Source organism: Pinus tabuliformis, chromosome 5_2, assembly GCF_031772625.1.
Source record: "Pinus tabuliformis cultivar Carrire ecotype Pingquan chromosome 5_2, CPIR1, whole genome shotgun sequence".
NCBI classification, from domain to species: domain Eukaryota; kingdom Viridiplantae; phylum Streptophyta; class Pinopsida; order Pinales; family Pinaceae; genus Pinus; species Pinus tabuliformis.
The window spans coordinates 262910448-262929140 of record NC_142306.1 but is presented as its reverse complement, the minus strand read 5'-3'; the positions used below and the strand labels follow the sequence as shown (position 1 = coordinate 262929140).

At 38.9% G+C, this 18693-nt stretch overlaps 1 pseudogene; it reads right to left on the bottom strand.

Moving 5' to 3' along the window:
* The window catches only part of LOC149158514 (protein H2A.7 pseudogene), a 28559-nt pseudogene extending 10587 nt beyond the window's left edge, over positions 1-17972 (bottom strand).
* Positions 17973-18693: the final 721 nt, after the last annotated feature.

The window sequence follows — 18693 nt, the reverse complement described above, 5'->3', positions numbered from 1 at the left end:
AGTAATTTTATTGATGACATATTTAATGTAGAGAAAAAAAATCCATAAACTAATCTTAAAAATAGAGATGTTAGAGGGTGAGGATGAATTTTTTTTGGAAAATTGTTTACATTTACTAAAGTTTATAATCATTAATCCTAATGTTTATCTTTCAAGTGGTTCCTAAAAAATATGATGGTTCATGGTTCTAGTAATAAGTGTCTCCTTCGGATGAGGTGAAAGCCAAAGATTCGTTGAACAAGATATAAATGATAAAATTTGTTTATTATAATTTTAAAACATAAATGAGATTCCTCTGGGACGTCTTTTCAATGGTTAATAAATTTTATTATTGAAGAAAAAATAAAGCGTATTCGAAGCCAATTCTACCTAGAGTGGTAACGTCAAAAGGAAGATTAATCATGATGTTAAAAGGAAGATTAATCATGATGTTAATGACATCCTTCATGGATATTTTAATAAATAAGGACGTGAACAAAATGATTTTCAGAAGAAACTCATGTAAAAGATAGGTGGGGAATTGAGAAGGAGTAGGATGGGAATAAGATTCCTTTTAGTATTTTGTTGATATATAAGTTTCATTAATAATATCAGTAAATTTACAGAGAATAGAATCTATAGGTTCTTTGTTGAAGAAACAAGTTATAATAATATTAACAAAATTATATTAAGTAATGTGTTTGATATAGCCAAAAGCTTTATTTGTATTTACCATTGATAAATATATAATAATAAAAATTATTATTATTATTATTATTATAAAAATATTATTATTGTCATTAATTATAATAATTACTAATTTATATTAATTTTTATTTAATATTAAATGTTATTAATTATATTTAATTTAAAATTAAATAATATAAATTAATTATTCAATAATAATATGAATTAATTAATTAATCAATTCTTATAATTAATTAAGTAATAATTAGCAATATTAAATATATAATAATAAACGTAATATTGCCAAAAAAAATTACAAAATAATAATAATAATAATAATAATTAAACAATTATTATTAATATTAATATTATTGTTATTAATTAAAATCATTAAATGATTAATTAATAATTTAATTAAATATTGATTATAATTAATGAATAAGGAGTGGCATGAGGGGTAGGGATTCTCTTTAATACACATGGAATTATTTAGGAGATGTATGCATGGGGTCTGTGCATCAAGGCCAAAAATCAAGTGGAAGTTTACAACTTATATATGGGGCTCCTCCTGGCCATGAAGAAGGAAATAACAAGCATCATAATCTTTGGAGACTCCTATATGATCATTAGGAACCTTAGGAACTCCTCCCTTCCCCATGATAATCATATAAGAAAAAATTTTCTTCATGCTCAAAGCATCTTTTCCTCCTTTGAAACCTTTCAAGCTTGGCATATCCTCTGAAACCTTCACACTGAAGCTCATTTAATGGCCCTTAAAGCCTATCGTTTTTCAAAAGTAAATTTGGAGATAAATAGGGTCTTTAGCCCTTGCCCTATACCATAACCCCTTTATGTCCCCCAACCGAGTCACCCCCTTACCCTCTCCCCCATACATGGTATAACAAGAATGTATTAGTTGCATTTGTAATTTGGCGTCACTCCCCACTTCTTAGTGGCTTGATTATTCTTTGTCCTTCCCTGTGCATCTATGTGATGATACCTCTCCTCTCTCCCCTATCACGCGACCATGTATTTCCCCTCCACGTGATGTCGTTAAACCCAAATCTATAGGTAAGCATGAGACTTCTCACATCGATTTCATTATTCAAGATTCATTGTAGGTGCTCGAGGTTAGTTTCCATGCTAGGATTCTCTCTTTGTGTGCAACATTTACTCCCCATGGCCCAGAAGAGACAACCCATTTGCTTGATCTTCTATCTGCAAATCATGGTTGATCTCTCTCAACAAAGGGCAATAATGAGGTCGTATTGGGATCCTGTCAGATCGGGTTGGTTTCTACAGGGCCACGACTATAAATCTCAAATGAATTCTCTCCCCCCTCTCATCCTGTTTATGATTTCCACCCCTGGTTGGTCGAGGTTCTGCTTGTCGAGTGTTGAGAATTTGGTTGCTTTTCAGGGTTGTGAATTTTTAGTCTCTCTCTGCGACTAGACTTACACCCTCCCTTTTCGAAACTTCTCCAATTTACTTGAGTCAGCTTTGGAAAGATCATCTCAGGAGGGAATTTTCTCGCACACTACTCCTCGGCCCTATCATTTCATTCTGAAGATGAATTCATGTTCTTGGGGTGGCAAATGCCCTCACTCTAGCTAATTGTGAGGGAAGGAGGCATTATGCCATGCCTCAGATCGCTTCAACATTCTCCACCCCCCCCCCCCCCCCCCCTGCTCGACTCTGTCTTTATGCCTAACTATGTGCAAACGAACTGGACGAGATTAAGTGAAACTCTCTGACATAAAGGACCTGGTGAATCATCCAAGTGTGGTGGCTTATGAAAACTCAGAAAACATTGATGTGAAAGTGAAGTAGGTCGAAAAGCTTGATGATGAAGTAGTTGCACTGATAACCATGATCAAAGACATACAATTGTTGTTTTCAAAGACAGGGCCTCCGTAGGAAGAACAAAGCAAATATGAAGTCCATAATTCAGGTATTGATCTAAATTGTCTGGAAAACAATATCGACTAATTACTCATTGCTATGCATGATATCTTCTATATCATTTTGTTGTCTCAATTTTGCTGAATATATACCAGTAGGCTAAATAAGAGTATTGTGTCTATTATAAATTTTTGTAATGGTCAAGAACATTTGGGCCTTGTAAATCATGATGGAAATGACAATGTACAAGCCCAAGGGAAAATTCAAATGTAATTCACCTGTGTAACTTGCTGCGATAGGGCGCGAACTTAATATATCATGTACTCATTGTTGTATAATAATAATAATTTATTTATTTATTTATTTATATTAAATTAAAAATTATTAAACAATTAATTGATAATTTAATTAAACATTAATCATTTAATTAAATATTAATAATAATTAATGAATAATAATTTATTTATATATTTATATTAAAAATGAACATATTAATAAACCATAGGGATTAACACTAAAAACCCAAGGGATTAATATTAAACCCAAGGAATTAATATTATAAACCCTGGGTATATGAACCCTAAGATAAATACTATAAAGCCTAAAATAAACATTGTTGACCATGATTATAAACTGAAGGGATTTATATTAAACCCCAGGATTAATATTATAAAACTGATGAATAATATTATACCCTAGGAATATGAACCCTTAAATTAATAAACCCAACACATTGATATTATAAACTCGATGATTAATATTATTCCCTAGGAATATGAACCCTTAAATTAATAAACCCAACAAATTGATATTATAAACCGAAGGGATTAACTCTAAAATCCCAAGGTGTTATAAACCCAAGGAAATAATATTAAACACAAGGTTTTAATATTATAGAACCAAGGTATATAAACCCTAAGATAAATATTATAAACCTAAGGGATTAATACTAAAAACTAAAGGGATTATAAACCCAAGAGAATAATATTAAACCCAAGGGATAAATATTATAAACCCAAGGTATATAAACCCTTAGATAAATATTATAAACCCTAGAATAAAAATGCTTAACCATGGTTGATTTTCATATTGACATAATCTTTGTCACAATGCGATGTTGGACTATGGTTGACCATGATTGATTTTCATATTGAGATAGCCTTTGTCACAATGCGATAGTGGACAACCATTGACCAAGTTTGACCATGGTAGATTCTCATATTGAGAAAATATTTGTCACAATGCGATAGACCATTGTTGAGCATGGATGAACATGGTTGTCACAATGTGAGGTTAAACCAAGAGACAATCTTTGTCACAATGTGACCATGGTTGACCATGATTGACTATGGTTCACCATGGTTGACTATTATATAGAGACAATCTTTGTCATAGTGTAATGTTGGAACATGGTTGACCATGGTTACAATTTCATATTAAGACAATCCTTGTCATAATGCGATATTTGACCATGGTTGACCATGATTGATTTTAATGTTGAGACAATCTTTGTTAGAATGTGACGTTGGACCATGGTTGATTTTCATATTGAGACAATATTTGTCACAATGCAACATTTGACCATGGTTGACCATGATTGATTTCATGTTGAGACAATCTTTGTCACAATGTGGCATTGGAGCATGGTTGACCATGAATGACCATGGTTCACGATGGTTGATGATGGTAAATTTTCATATTGAGACAATATTTATCAGAATGTGACATTGGACCATGGTTGACGATGACTATAAACTTAAGGAATTTATATTAAACCTCGGGATTAACATTAAAAACCTAATAAATAATATTATACGCTAGGAATATGAATATTTAGATTAATAAACCCAAGGAATTGATATTATAAACCCAAGGGAATGTGGCTGACCATGGTTGACCACGTGCAACCATGTCATAATGTGACATTGGACATTGTTTGTGCATGGTTGACCATGATTATAAACCCAATAGATTATATTCTAAAACGCCAAGGTATTACAAACCCAAGGAAATCATATTAAACCCAAGGGATTAATATTATAAACCTAAGATATATAAACCCTAAGATAAATATTATAAACCCAAAGGAATAATAAACCAAAGTGATTAATACTAAAAACCCAAGGGAATAATATTGAACCCAAGGGATAAATATTATAAACCTAAGGTCTATAAACCCTATGATAAATATTATAAACCCTAAAATAAACATGGTTAACCATTCTTGACCATGGTTCATTTTCATATTGACATAATTTTTGTCACAATGCAATGTTGGACTATGGTTGACCATGATTGATTTTCATATTGAGACAACCTTTGTCACAATGCGACCTTGGACAATAGTTAACCATGGTTGATTTTCATATTGAGATAATATTTGTCACAATGTGAGGTTGGACCATGGTTGCGCATGGTGGACCATGATTATAAGCCCAATGGATTTATATTAAACCATGGGATTAATATTATAAACCTTATGAATAATATTATACCCTAGGAATATGAACCCTTAGATTGATAAACCCAAGGGAATAAGCCACGCAGAGGTCAGCCGGGCTGATGTTGGGAGTGGGAAAAGTGCTGGAGAATTATTTCTCTTTGTGGGTAAGAAAGTTTGGCACCCTGTTGTACAGAAAAATTGTTGAATAATAAAATCATCCCTTGTTGCACCGTTTTCCCACATTGGATTTTTCCGAGGACTGTTGTCCAAAATATCTATGTCAATGTGTTAATACTTGTGCATATGTTTGTTTCTATATTATGGTGTAATATTTGTAGTAGTATATATTTTAAAGTTTATTGAGGTAGTTTCATAAATAACTTATTGTGGAATAAGTAGGAAAAATAAATCAGTTGCTGCAGTGATAGAATTTTCACATGGTATCAGAGGAAGTAATCTGAGACAAAGGAAAATCAGTTATGGGTCGAGACCATGATGAAGAGGCATCCACGTTAGGGGACTCACATAGATTTTCAGAATATTTCACAAGAGAAAGAAATTTTGATTTTTCTATGTTGGCTTCCAGACTAGAAGAAGAAGTGGCACGTATGACTAGTACTGCATCATCAGAAGTATGGTATATAGACAGTGGAGCATCGTTGCATATGATGGGAATTAGTGAGTGTTTCTCAGAATATCAAGAAGAGAAGATGAACTTTCATATCACCACGGGGAACAAGGCAAAGTGTACTCCAGTAGGGAATGGTACCATAGCTTTTCAAACAAAATCAGGAGAACGGTCCTGTGCTACAAATATACTACATGTACCATGATTGGGGATGAACTTACTTTCTGTATCGCAACTAGAAGGCAAGGGATATGGCATCTACTTCATCAAGGAGAAGGTATACATCAAACACCCAAGCTGGAAAAAGAATGTGTAGATCAGGATCAAAAGTAATTGGTTGTATAGATTGCAACTAGAATCACCAATGGAACTAATAGGCAGTCATGGAGACAAGGACTTGAAAAAACTATTGCATAGAAGAATGGGTCACGTGCACCATGGAGCTCTGGGAATTCTCAAGGGCACTGTAGTAGGAGTTCCAGATCTGAGTACGGAATGAGATGATGTATGCAGGGGATGTGTTCTAGGAAAGTATGCCAAGGTAGGATTTCCTAGGAGAAAACACAGGGCCAAGAGTGTATTAAGATTGATACACTCTGATATCTGTGGACTTATGTTCGTCAGAGCTCTTAGTGGTGCCAATTATTTCCTTACCTTCATTGATGACCACTCAAGGAAAACTTGGATTTATTTCTGAAAACCAAGGATGAGGTTTTATGTCGATTCAAGGCATTCAAAGCTCTAGTGAAGAACTTGATTGGGAAGAAAATAAAAGTTTTGCACTCAGATAATAGTGGATAATATTTCGATAAGGACTTCACTAATTTTTGCACTAAGGAGGGCATCAGAAGAGAGTGGACAACTCCATATCATCCGGAGTAGAATGGGGTAGTAGAAAGAAAGAACATGACTATTGTAGAAGCAGTTGGGGCCATGATGTATGATCAGGATCTGCCAAAATTCTTGTGGGCAGAAACATGCAACACAACAGTCTATGTTCAGAACAGGACTCTTCATCAGGCAATGGGCAAGATTACTCCAAAGAAAGTCTTCACAGGGAGGACACTTGAAGTTAGTCATTTCAGGATATTCAAGAGTCTCCCATATTGCCACATACTTGAAGAAAAGGGGAAGAAGTTGGATCAGACTGCGGAAAATGGATATCTGGTAGGATATAGAGAGAACGTTAAGGCACACAGAATCTATCTTCGACGGAGTAGGAAGGTAGTAGTACGACGAGATGTAAAGTTCATGGAGGAAAGGGCTTTTAGAAGATCTTGCGAGATGCCTTCCGAGGAGCAGTTGAAAGAGGATTCATTGGTTAAGCCTCTTCAACCAACAGAAGTAAAGAATTCTTCCTCAGGACAAGAAGATTCTTAGGATGAGGAGGAGGAGCGAACATAAGCACCTGCTGGCAGAGGAATAACTAGCAGGAAACTTCATTAGATTCTACAATATGCATAGGAATTCACTGGTGTGCCAAGAAACAATAAGAGGGAATGAAAATAGCCAAATAGATATCAAGCATTAATAGCTCAGGATGGAGAGCCTGCCAATTTCAAGGAGGCAGCTCAACATCAGGTTTGGCTAGATGGGATGGTAGAGGAATACAACTCCATAATAGTAAATGATGTCTGGGAGGTTGGGCCAAGAGCTCAAGATAGATCAATGGTAGGTTCGAGATGGATCTACAAGATGAAATATGTTACAAACAATGTTGACAAATACAAGGCCAGGTTTGTGGCTAAGGGGTATGCTAAAAAAGAATGGATTGACTATGAGGAGACCTTAACCTCAGTATCCAAGTATGCACCTATTAGGACCGTGATATCTCTTACAACCCAGATGGGGAATCCATCAGATTGATCTCAAAATGAAATTTCTGAATGGGGTAATAGAAGAGTAGGTATACATTGAACAAACAGAGGGCTTTGAAACTCATGACAAGAAGTCTCATGTATGAAGATTAACGAAATCCTTGTATGGGCTGAAACAGGCACTGAGAGCATAGTATGGTCGAATAGATGGCTACTTGCAGAAGATGGCTCGGTTTGTCAAGAGTGACTTAGATCTGAATCTCTACTATCCGGTTGTAGAGAATGAGTCATTAATCTTAGTGTTGTATGTGGATGATCTCTTTCTAATAGGATCATCCAGACTCATTAGGGACTACAAGAAGAATCTAGCCACAAAATTTGATATGAAGGATTTGGGACGAATTCACTACTTCCTAGGGTTGGAAGTTTGGCAGCAGAAGGGAGAAATATTCCTTGGGAAAGGGAGGTATGCTACTGAAATCCTAAAAAGATTCAGGATGGAGTGCTGTAGACCTATGGCTATGCCAATGAGCATCAATTGGAAGAATATTGATGCATCAAAAAACAAGGATGTCGATCCCACCCTATATAGGCAGCTCATAAGGTCTGTGATGTATTTGGTCAATACTAGGCTAGACATTTGCTACTTTGTCAACACCCTCAGTCATTTCATGGTGGAATCGAAGAGGGCACACTAAGTAGCAGCCAAAGATGTTCTCAGGTATTTACAGGGAACAGTTGATTATGGAATCTTGTACACCAAGAGTAAGGATATCATATTGAGTGGATTTACTGATGCAGATTAGGAAGGAAGTTCAATGGATCGGAAAATTACCTCTGGGTATTGTTTCAACATTGGATCAAGAATAACCTCCTAGTTCAGTAGGAAAAAAAAGTTCATGGCTCTGAGCACATTTGAGGCAAAATACATGGCAGAAAGCACAACTTCATGTGAGGCCATATGGCTTAGAAAACTGTTTGTGAACCTATTCAGAAGGAATATGGAGGCAACCAGGATTATGTGTGATAATCAGAGTTGTATCAAGCTCTCTAAGAATCCAATGTTTCATGATAAGTCGAAGCATATTTATATCTGATGTAACATTGTCAGGGACTGCGTCTAATGTGGAGTTGTACAGTTGAGCTACACTCCTACAAGAGAACAGGTGGAGACATCCTCACGAAGGCCCTTGCAAGGACTAAATTTGACTACTTCAAGGAAAAGATGGGGATGGTAAAGAACCCGTTTTAGTAGCAGAAATGGGAGTGATAACTACAAGGATGCAGAGGAAGTTGTAGTGTGGATGCAGTGTTGGGAGAAAGGACTTGAAGCAGCACAGATGCAGAGGGAGTTGTCATATAAATGCAGCAGTGGCAGTAGCAAAGCCATGGGTAGCAGTACAGGATATAACAATAAAGAGGATGTTGGGCAAGGAGGCTTAGAATTAGCACAGGGACCAATGCTGGATGATCAAGGTGATACTTAGTGAGGAGAATTACTAGAGCAAAATCCTCAATAATAGGGAGTGTTAATTTGGGGTAGCATCAGATGTGCTCTAGCCACAAAAATTGGTGGAGAGGCTAAGGTGCATGACATCTCCAATACCATGAAAGGGTTTGGGTAGATTCTAAACAGTTTGGAAGATATTAAAATAATCAATATTTTTAATGGAGTCCCTATGTCTAAACTTAGGGTAAATAAAATATTAATGTGTATTAATATAAAACTGTGTTAGAATGGTCCAAAATTCATGGATCAAGTCAAATATAATCTTATCCATTGATTAGTGACTTAATCTCAGTCGTTGAATTGCCAATGAGAAAAGTATAAGAGGAGGCTTAAGGGTCACTTGGAGAACATATTGAGGGAATATATTCAGTTGAATTTCTAGTGCGGGGTTAGCTGAGAAATTGAATCAGTGGTCTGGTGATGTTAAATTGGCAACTAGGGCCAAACTCCATGTGGGTCGGCTTATTTATGGCAGCTGATATTTTTATTGGATCCCTCTCGTTGAGAGGTGTAGGATTGATCCAAAGATCATCTGATTCCGATAAGTATTTATGGAGATATGAATTTATTTTGTTTATGTAATTATTATCAAGCCAACTAGCACTTATGTAGGCTCTAGAAGCCCAACCGACGTGTCTATTCAACCTCTACATTTTTAGTATAAACAAAAAAGTGTTTGATGTCATTTAGAACACACATCCACTCTTAAGGTGATCTCCTTCTCTCCACGTCTTTGGGTTTTGGTGAAGGAGAGACACTAAAAAGTGTACGTTGGTCTTGTATGGTGCCCTAGCCATAGAGCCGCAGTTAAAGCTCTAGCTATAGTACGATGATCCTAGCAGCAAAGATAGAAGCCCTTAGTAGTTAAAATTGGAGGCTCTAATACGCTGTCCAAGAGGCCTTTATACGTTGTCAAGGAGGATTCCTTATACGCTGCTTGTAGAAGCCTAAACACGGTCCTATCACGCAGTCAATTGAGACCTGTACATGCAACTAAGGAGACATGTTCATGCAAGCACAAAACTCTCACATGGACGAGCAGGTTCGTATTAGGTGTAGTCATGTTCAGATTTCAGTAGTAGGATGAGGACGCAACAGTAGTCTATGTATTGGGTCGAGGCATGAAGCCACAGCCAAGGTATGAAGCCGCAGAGATATTGGGTCAAGGCATGAAGCCACAGCCAAGGTATGAAGCTGTAGAGAGCCGCAGTCACTCTAAATGTTGTTGTAAAGACTCAGGGCAAAGATCCTTACACGCAGTTCATACACAGTCAACGTATCTGCTACCCTAATCCATTGTAATAGCCGTAGTCATAACAACAGTTAGATAGAGCCGCAGGCATAGAAGAGAAACCACCGTAGATGGAAGAGCCGCAGTCAAGCAATGGAAGAGGTGCAGTCAAGACCTCGCATGTATGGGAGCAAATCTGCACTGCAGGAAGCATGACGCTGATCTCAGGTGAGTAGAGGTTCTTTGTGTCAAGTTGTAGGTTCAGTATTTCGTAAGAATACAATCTCAGTTAAGCATATATGATAAGGGTCTTGGTGAAGTAATGAGGATGAAAATCAAACCCTTGCAACCTGCACTACAGAAACATCACTTCGGACCTATCTTCTAAACAGCCTAAGCACATGTACATAAATGTATATGGGTACTCTCTCAACAGCATGTTATCTAGGCAGCCACTAACACTATCTCAGCTAAATGGAGATCACGTTAAGTGATTATCTCAGTCTTACACATATATATATGACTGTCTTGACATAATGATGAAATATGTGATACTTGGTATACCTGTAACCTGAAGGAAATATCTTCGGATGAATAAATCAGAGAAGGCTAATGATGATCTCAGTATATCTATGAGCAGCGTCTATGATCTGGGCAATAACGTTGTATGATCTAGGCACATATATATAATGTAGTCTTAGGCAGCAACATGATATACTGTAGATGGGCTGTGCAACGAATACATGAAGCATGGGCAGCAGCATGATGGGCAACACTATGAAATCATGTGCATGGGCAGCCCAATGATACATTAGCAGGGGCAGCAGCATGATAATGATGCACATTAGTCTAAGAAAGATCATGGACCTAGACAGCAACATGGGGCAATATGCAGTAGTGCAACTAGAGGACGAGATGCAGCGCGATGATAGGTATCAGTTGAAGCAGAATGTCTTCAACAGATCTCGTCGTTATAGGAGATGATCTATGCTTAGATCTAGACAAGTCAAAGTGTTGACTTCTGTTGTAATTGTACTATCTCTCTCTCTCTCTTTCTCTACTGAACTTTGAAGATAAAAGAAGATTTGATCAAAGGGTTTCCCCACAGATTGTGGGGTTTGTCCCTGGCTCGTGCCACATCTTGTGTCCTCTTGTCTTGGCTTGTCTTCTACGATTGATATTTATGTTCTATCTGCAGTTTATCTTAATGCTGATGTGATTGCTAACTGTGAAACTTTAAATAAATTGCTCTAGCATAGAACATACCTAATCTTAACATGGTATCATAGCTAAGGTGAAGACAATGCCCAAGAAAGAGTGAAAGAGTAATCACCGAAGACAGTTGGGACAAGACAGAAGGATCAATGGGTTCCTCATAATTCACCTAGGGTCAAGTCAAAGCAGAGAATGTTATCAGAATGGTGCAATGGAAGATTCTGATGGTCCATCTTAAGATCACTTCATTGGGAAGTTCGGATCTAAGGGTGGAAGGAAAGGCGGATGCCTTGTTGAAATAAGTTCAGTCGTTATGCGAAGGAGTGTCCGAATGGCAGAGACACATCTCTTGATGAAGATAAAAATCATTCCTGGGACATCTTCCATGATCAAAAGAATGACTGGTAATGCAGGTCATCAAGGAAATGATCGACTCTTCCACAAAAGCAAGGAACCCCAAAATCTCTTTTATGTGCCTGATCGAACCTGATGTCCATCTCGAAAATGGAAGTCAAAGGTTACAGGGTGGCACTTATCGATGGAAATGTACGTAGATCTTTTAAAGATACTTTTGAGTTTAGGGTTGTATCAAGTTATAGGAAGTCCACTGGGGACCATGTCCATTGACTCAGCACCGAAGGTCTATGAGTCAGATGGTGACTAGGATGCCTGAATTCAAAAGAAGCATGAAGGTACATGTCTAAAATGTACCGAAGGAAAATATTATAAGGGGACCATCCCCCTCATGCATCTGGTTCACAGGTTTGGAACAACCCGAGGAGTTTGAGAATCATGATCAAGGAATCTCATGTATACAGGTGGAAGAAAGCCCTCTATGGCTTGAAGAAAAACACCTCGGGCATAGTATGAGAGGATTGATAGCTGTCCAATGCAGCTGAGATTCACTAGGATTGAAATCGATCCAAACCATTACTCGAAGGTTGTGGATGATGAACCTCTCGTACCGGCACCCATGTCTGATAGGTGCAGACTCTCTCATTTATAGGAGACAAAGGGAGTTGAACTATGAATGCAAGAAGATAAGCTGCAAGCTTGTGACTGCCTCGAGGATCCTAACTTTCAGAAGTTATATGGTAATGATGTCAGACCAGATTTGGGAAATGCCTCTGAGTTTCATAAACTCATTCGCATTGATGTTCTTGGAGAACCTCTGTTTGGACATCTGTGTTGTAGTTAGCATGGTGAGCTCATATTTGGTTGAGCCTCACTAGATTGGTGCGAAGAATCTTCTAAGATATCTTCAGGGCACAATCTCTCATGAATTGAGATACACTACGGGAAATATGAAACCACATGATTATTCAAATGATGAGTGGGCAGGCAGTATGGAGGATCACTAGAGCACCTCTCAGTGCTGTCTGCCTCGATATCCTGGAAGAGCAGAGGAAGCAGAAGTCGATGACTCTGAGCACCATCAAGGCAGAATACATTGCTGATAGTATGGCCTTCTGTGAGGCAGTCTGGTTGCTGAAGCTCTTCAGTGAGCTGTTTGTACACTTGATGAATACCATTGTGATTCTCTGTGACAACTAGAGATGGGATTCGATTATTGAGGAATCCCGTATTTGACAATGCTCCAGCAGATAGATGTCAAATACTACCTTATCTGGGATATGGTAAGTCGATGATCAAGGAGGCTCCAACGCACTAAGATGATGTACAGGACAAAGCCCTGAGGAAAGATCAAATTTGTGATTTTCCCGAACGACTTGGAGTCATCGAGAGACCTTTGTAAAAGGGTCCTGCATGTTGCATACATTGAGCTCTGGGAGCTCTGGGGGGCTTGCAGTTCTATTGGAGCAACATACGACCATAGGGTGACTCACCCTCACCTGGTGGTGCGTACTGGAACAAGATGATTCGCTCTCTTGTGGGACATGATGATACAGTCTCTTGTGTAGCAGGATGATTAGTTCTCCTGTGAGGCCTGGATTGATGTGTTCTCCATGGCGATTGTAGCAGGATTGATGTGTTCTCCTGTGAGGACAGGATTGATTAAGTTCTCCTGTCGAGGCATCCTACCCATGCAGTCTGGGACTAATGGGAAGTACCTCTCATCTGATCAATGAGTAGGGAAATGAAGCTAGGGACCATAGTAGTACCGATGGATGCATCATTGTATCTACCATACTCCCTATGCTAGGATGACCTCCATTGATCTGGGATCAATGATACTGGTCTGGGACCAGTTGTAGGAGTTGTACATACTATGATGCTGACTTTGGGTCGGCTGAGACTGGTCTGGGACCAGTGGTACATACTCCGAGACTGACTTCGTGTCAGTGCAGTACTAGTCTTGGACCAGTGAGAGTCGTACATACTATGATGCTAACTTTGGGTCAGTTGAGACTGGTCTGGGACCAGTGGTACGCACTCTGAGACTAACTTCGGGTTAGTGGAGAATGATATGACTCATTCTTGATCAATTCTTCTTCTTCATAGTTCAGCAAAGCTGAGCAGAGAAGAGCTAGCAGAGCCAGCAGAGCAGAGCTACTAGAGCCAGTAGAGCTGAGCAGAGCAGACCTACCAGAGCCAGCAGTGTTGAGCAGAGCAGAGCTACCAGAGCCAGCAGAGCTAAGCAGAGCAGAGCTAGCAGAGCCAGTAGAGCTGAGAAGAGAAGAGCTAGCAGAGCCAGCAAAGCTGAGCAGAGCAGAGCTAGCAGAGCCAGTAGAGCTGAGCAGAGCAGAGCTACCAGAGCTAGTAGAGTTGAGCAGAGCAGAGCTACCAGAGCCAACAGAGAAAACCTACCAGAGCCAACAGAGCTGAGCAGAGCAGAGCTACCAGAGCCAACAGGGTTGAGCAGAGCAGAGCTAGCAGAGCCAGCAAAGCTGAGCAGAGCAGAGCTACTAGAGCCAGCAGAGCTGAGTAGAGCAGAGCTACCAGAGCCAGCAGAGTAGAGCAGAGCCAGCAGAGCTGAGCAGAGTTGGGCAGAATAGTGCAGGGCACTGATGGCAGAGATAGTACAGTCAGACTTATGGATCAATGAACGAAGTTGTCCCTAGTTGAGAGGAAGTGTTAAATTGGTAACTAGGGCCAAACTCCATGTGGGTCGACTTATTTATGGTAGCTGATATTTTTATTGGATCCCTCTCTTCGAGAGGTGTAGGATTGATCCAAAGATCATCCGATCCCGATAAGTATTTATGGAGATATGAATTTATTTTGTTTATGTAATTATTATCAAGCCGACCAGCACTTGTGTAGGCTCTAGAAGCCCAACCGATGTGTCTATTCAACCTCTACATTTTTAGTATAAATAAGAGAGGGTTTGATGTCATTTAGAACACACATACACTCTTAAGGTGATCTCCTCCTCTCCACATCTTTGGGTTTTGGTGAAGGAGAGACACTAAAAAGTGTATGTCGGTCTTGTATGGTGCCCTAGCCATAGAGCCGCAGATAAAGCCCTAGATACAGTATGATGATCCTAGCAGCAAAGATAGAAGCCCTTAGCAGTTAAAATTGGAGGCTCTAATACGCTGTCCAAGAGGCCTTTATACATTGTCAAGGAGGATTCCTTATACGCTGCCTGTAGAAGCCTAAACGCGGTCCTATCACACAGTCAATTGAGACCTGTACATGCAACTAAGGAGACATGTTCACGCAAGCACAGAACTCTCACATGGAGTAGCAGGTTCGTATTAGGTGCAGTCATGTTCAGATTTCGGTAGTAGGATGATGACGTAACAGTAGTCTATGTATTGGGTCGATGCATGAAGCCACAGCCAAGGTATGAAGCCGCAAAGGTATTAGGTCAAGGCATGAAGCCACAGCCAAGGTATGAAGCTGCAGAGAGCCGCAGTCACTCTAAATGTTGTTGTAAAGACTCAGGACAAAGATCCTTACACGCAGTTCATACACAGTCAACGTATCTGCTACCCTAATCCATTGTAATAGCCGCAATCATATGCACAGTTAGATAGAGCCGCAGGCATAGAAGAGAAACCACCGTAGATGGAAGAGCCGCAGTCAAGCAATGGAAGAGGTGCAGTCAAGACCTCGCATGTATGGGAGAAAATCTGCACTGCAGGAAGAATGATGTTGATCTCAGGTGAGTAGAGGTTCTTGGTGTCAAGTTGTAGGTTCAGTATTTTGTAAGAATACAATCTCGGTTAAGCATATATGATAAGGGTCTTCGTGAAGTAATGAGGATGAAAATCAAACCCTTGCAACCCGCACTACAGAAACATCACTTCAGACCTATCTTCTAAACAACCTAAGCACATGTACATAAATGTATATGGGTACTCTCTCAACAGCATGTTATCTAGGCAGCCACTAACACTATCTCAGCTAAATGGAGATCACGTTAAGTGATTATCTCAGTCTTACACATATATATATGATTGTCTTGACATAAGGATGAAATATGTGATACTTGGCATACCTGTAACCTGAAGGAAATATCTTCGGATGAATAAATCAGAGAAGGCTAATGATGATCTCAGTATATCTATGAGCAGCATCTATGATCTGGGCAATAACGTTCTATGATCTGGGCACATATATATAATGCAGTCTTAGGTAACAACATGATATACTGTAGATGGGTTGTGCATCGAATACATGAAGCATGGGCAGTAGCATGATAGGCAGCACTATGAAATCATGTGCATGGGCAGCAGCATGATAATGATGCACATTAGTCTGAGAAAGATCATGGACCTGGAGAGCAGCATGGGGCAATATGCAGTAGTGCAACTAGAGGACGAGATGTAGCGTGATGATAGGTATCAGTTGAAACAGAATGTCTTCAACTGATCTCGTCGTTATAGGAGATGATCTATGCTTAGATCTAGACAAGTCAAAGTGTTGACTTTTGTTGTAATTGTACTATCTCTCTCTCTCTCTTTCTCTACTGAACTTTGAAGATAAAAGAAGATTTGATCAAAGGGTTTCCCCACACATTGTGGGGTTTGTCCCTGGCTCGTGCCACATCTTGTGTCCTCTTGTATTGGCTTGTCTTCTTCTATCTGCAGTTTATCTTAATGCTGATGTGATTGCTAACTGTGAAAATTTAAATAAATTGCTCTAGCATAGAACATACCTAATCTTAACAGGTGAGCAGTCAAGGGGCAGTAAGTATGAAGGAGAGAGGCATCATCAGCCAGTGGAGATTGGTGTTGAGGCAAGAGAGGCAGATGTAGAGACAGCAGAATACTGCGCAGTCACTTGCTAGGCCTACATGAGTGAAGCAGAGAGGCCCAGGGCTAACGTAGAGGGTTTGAGAACCACCCAGAGGTCAGCCGGGCTAACTTGGGATTGGAAGAAGTGATAGAGAATTATTTCTCTCTGTGGATAAGCTAGTTTGGCACCCTATTGTACAAAAAAAATTTTGAATAATAAATTCCTCCCTTGCTGCACCAGTTTTTCCACATTGGTTTTTTCTGGGGATTGTTGTCCAATATATCCATGTCTATGTGTTAATACTTGTGCATATGTTTGTTTCTGTATTACGCTGTGATATGTGTAGTAGTATTTATTTTAATGTTTATTGAAGTAATTTCATAAATAAATTATTGTGGAATAAGTAAGAAAAATAAATCAGTTGTGCAGTGATAGAATTTTCACATGTTGGCCAACTTCCAGCACCGTCAATAGAAGGATATGTATCACCTATACAAAAAGGAAATTTGTGAAGTTTGTAATCCCAGCCTGAAGTCTCCTATAGGATGCACCAAGTCAGAGGTCGGGAGTTCGGTTGGGAATGTTGGACCTTAGGTGGAATCTTGTCTGACCCAAGGTCCATAGGGGGAGCCATTAATAGGACTTGTCAGTTGGGAGTCTAATCTCAGTTGACTCAACTTCCAGATTTAACCGAGATCTTTTTCTTCCGTGATGTATTTAGAATTAGATTTTGTAAGAGCATAAATGAACATATATGCATGCTTAAGAAAATGGAAACATAATGACGATCAAAAAATCATAAACAAGAGACATTGATAAGGGAGTTCATCTAGTGTGGACCACCTCTCTGGGCCCAATGTCAAGATGGTGTTGGCTGCTTCATTTAGTACTAGAAATGGTGAATATGTACATGTTCTATGCTTTCTTTCATATAAGGACATGTGCCCTCTACATGAGTGGCAAAGTCTCTCCACAAGACGTTCTGCTATAAGAACTATCACTCATAATAGACTTCCTATTAGCATGACATAATCTTACACATGGTGACAATGAGTATCCCACCATCATGGCATCAGAGGGATTTCAACCAAAACACCCATGGTGAAAATGAGTATCCTCCCATCATGGAAGCAAAGGGATCTCAATCAAAACATACATAAAAATCCATGATGAATACATCTCACATGAAATAGACACAAAGATTTACATCATAGATCAAGCAGGAATTGAAACAACAAAGTATATCTCATAAAAAAAGATCAAAGAAGTACATGACAAGAACACTTCATATACCTCAACTCTGATGTTTGTTGAAGAATAGTATCCTCAGTTGTTGGATCTGAATGCACCATCGAAATCGTGGCATCGAATGGCATAGAATCGAATGTCCATGCTTTGAAATCTAACACCATCGCTTCAATATAGAAAATGACTTAAACATATAAGGTTCAGCTGCAAAAACTGATTGCACCACCGAATTTTTGCCGTCGAGAAGTGAAAAATCGATTATCCATTTGTCAAATTTTCACGCAGGAAAAAATTGGGCATGTAGGAATATTTTATATTCCCCCATGATTCTCCAAAGATTCCCTCCTCTAGGTTGATTGGGGATCTACAACACAAATAAGAAAATGATCTCCCCATTGAGATCCTTGCGAAATTCTGAGAAGAATAGTATAAAGTTGCTTGCATTATGGATTTGGGAAATTTTAGCCTCGAAGGAATCTGAAAGATTCCCTCAAGATTCTCAAAGATTCTCCTCCACTTTGAATCTAGAAATCTACTTCTCAAAAGGAAAATTCAACTTCGCCATTGCATTCCCTGCAAAAATCTGAGAAAAATGACTGGAAACTTGATTACATTCTAACACTGAGAAAAATTACCTCCCATGGAATCTTCAGCATCAAGAGAATATTCCCACGTCTTGAAAAGCATTTCAAGGTTTCGCCTCCTGGAACTGTGTCATGGTTCCACTTGGGCATGGTTTCATTCCATGGAACTTCGTTCTCAGCCTCTCCCTTCTGTTGGCTCTCTCTCCTTGTTCCGTTCTGCCCCGTTCAATTGGAAACGAAGGTTTATGTATTAGTTTCTAGGCGAAGCTATAAAAGTTGAGACCTGTGGCCCAATGGCAGT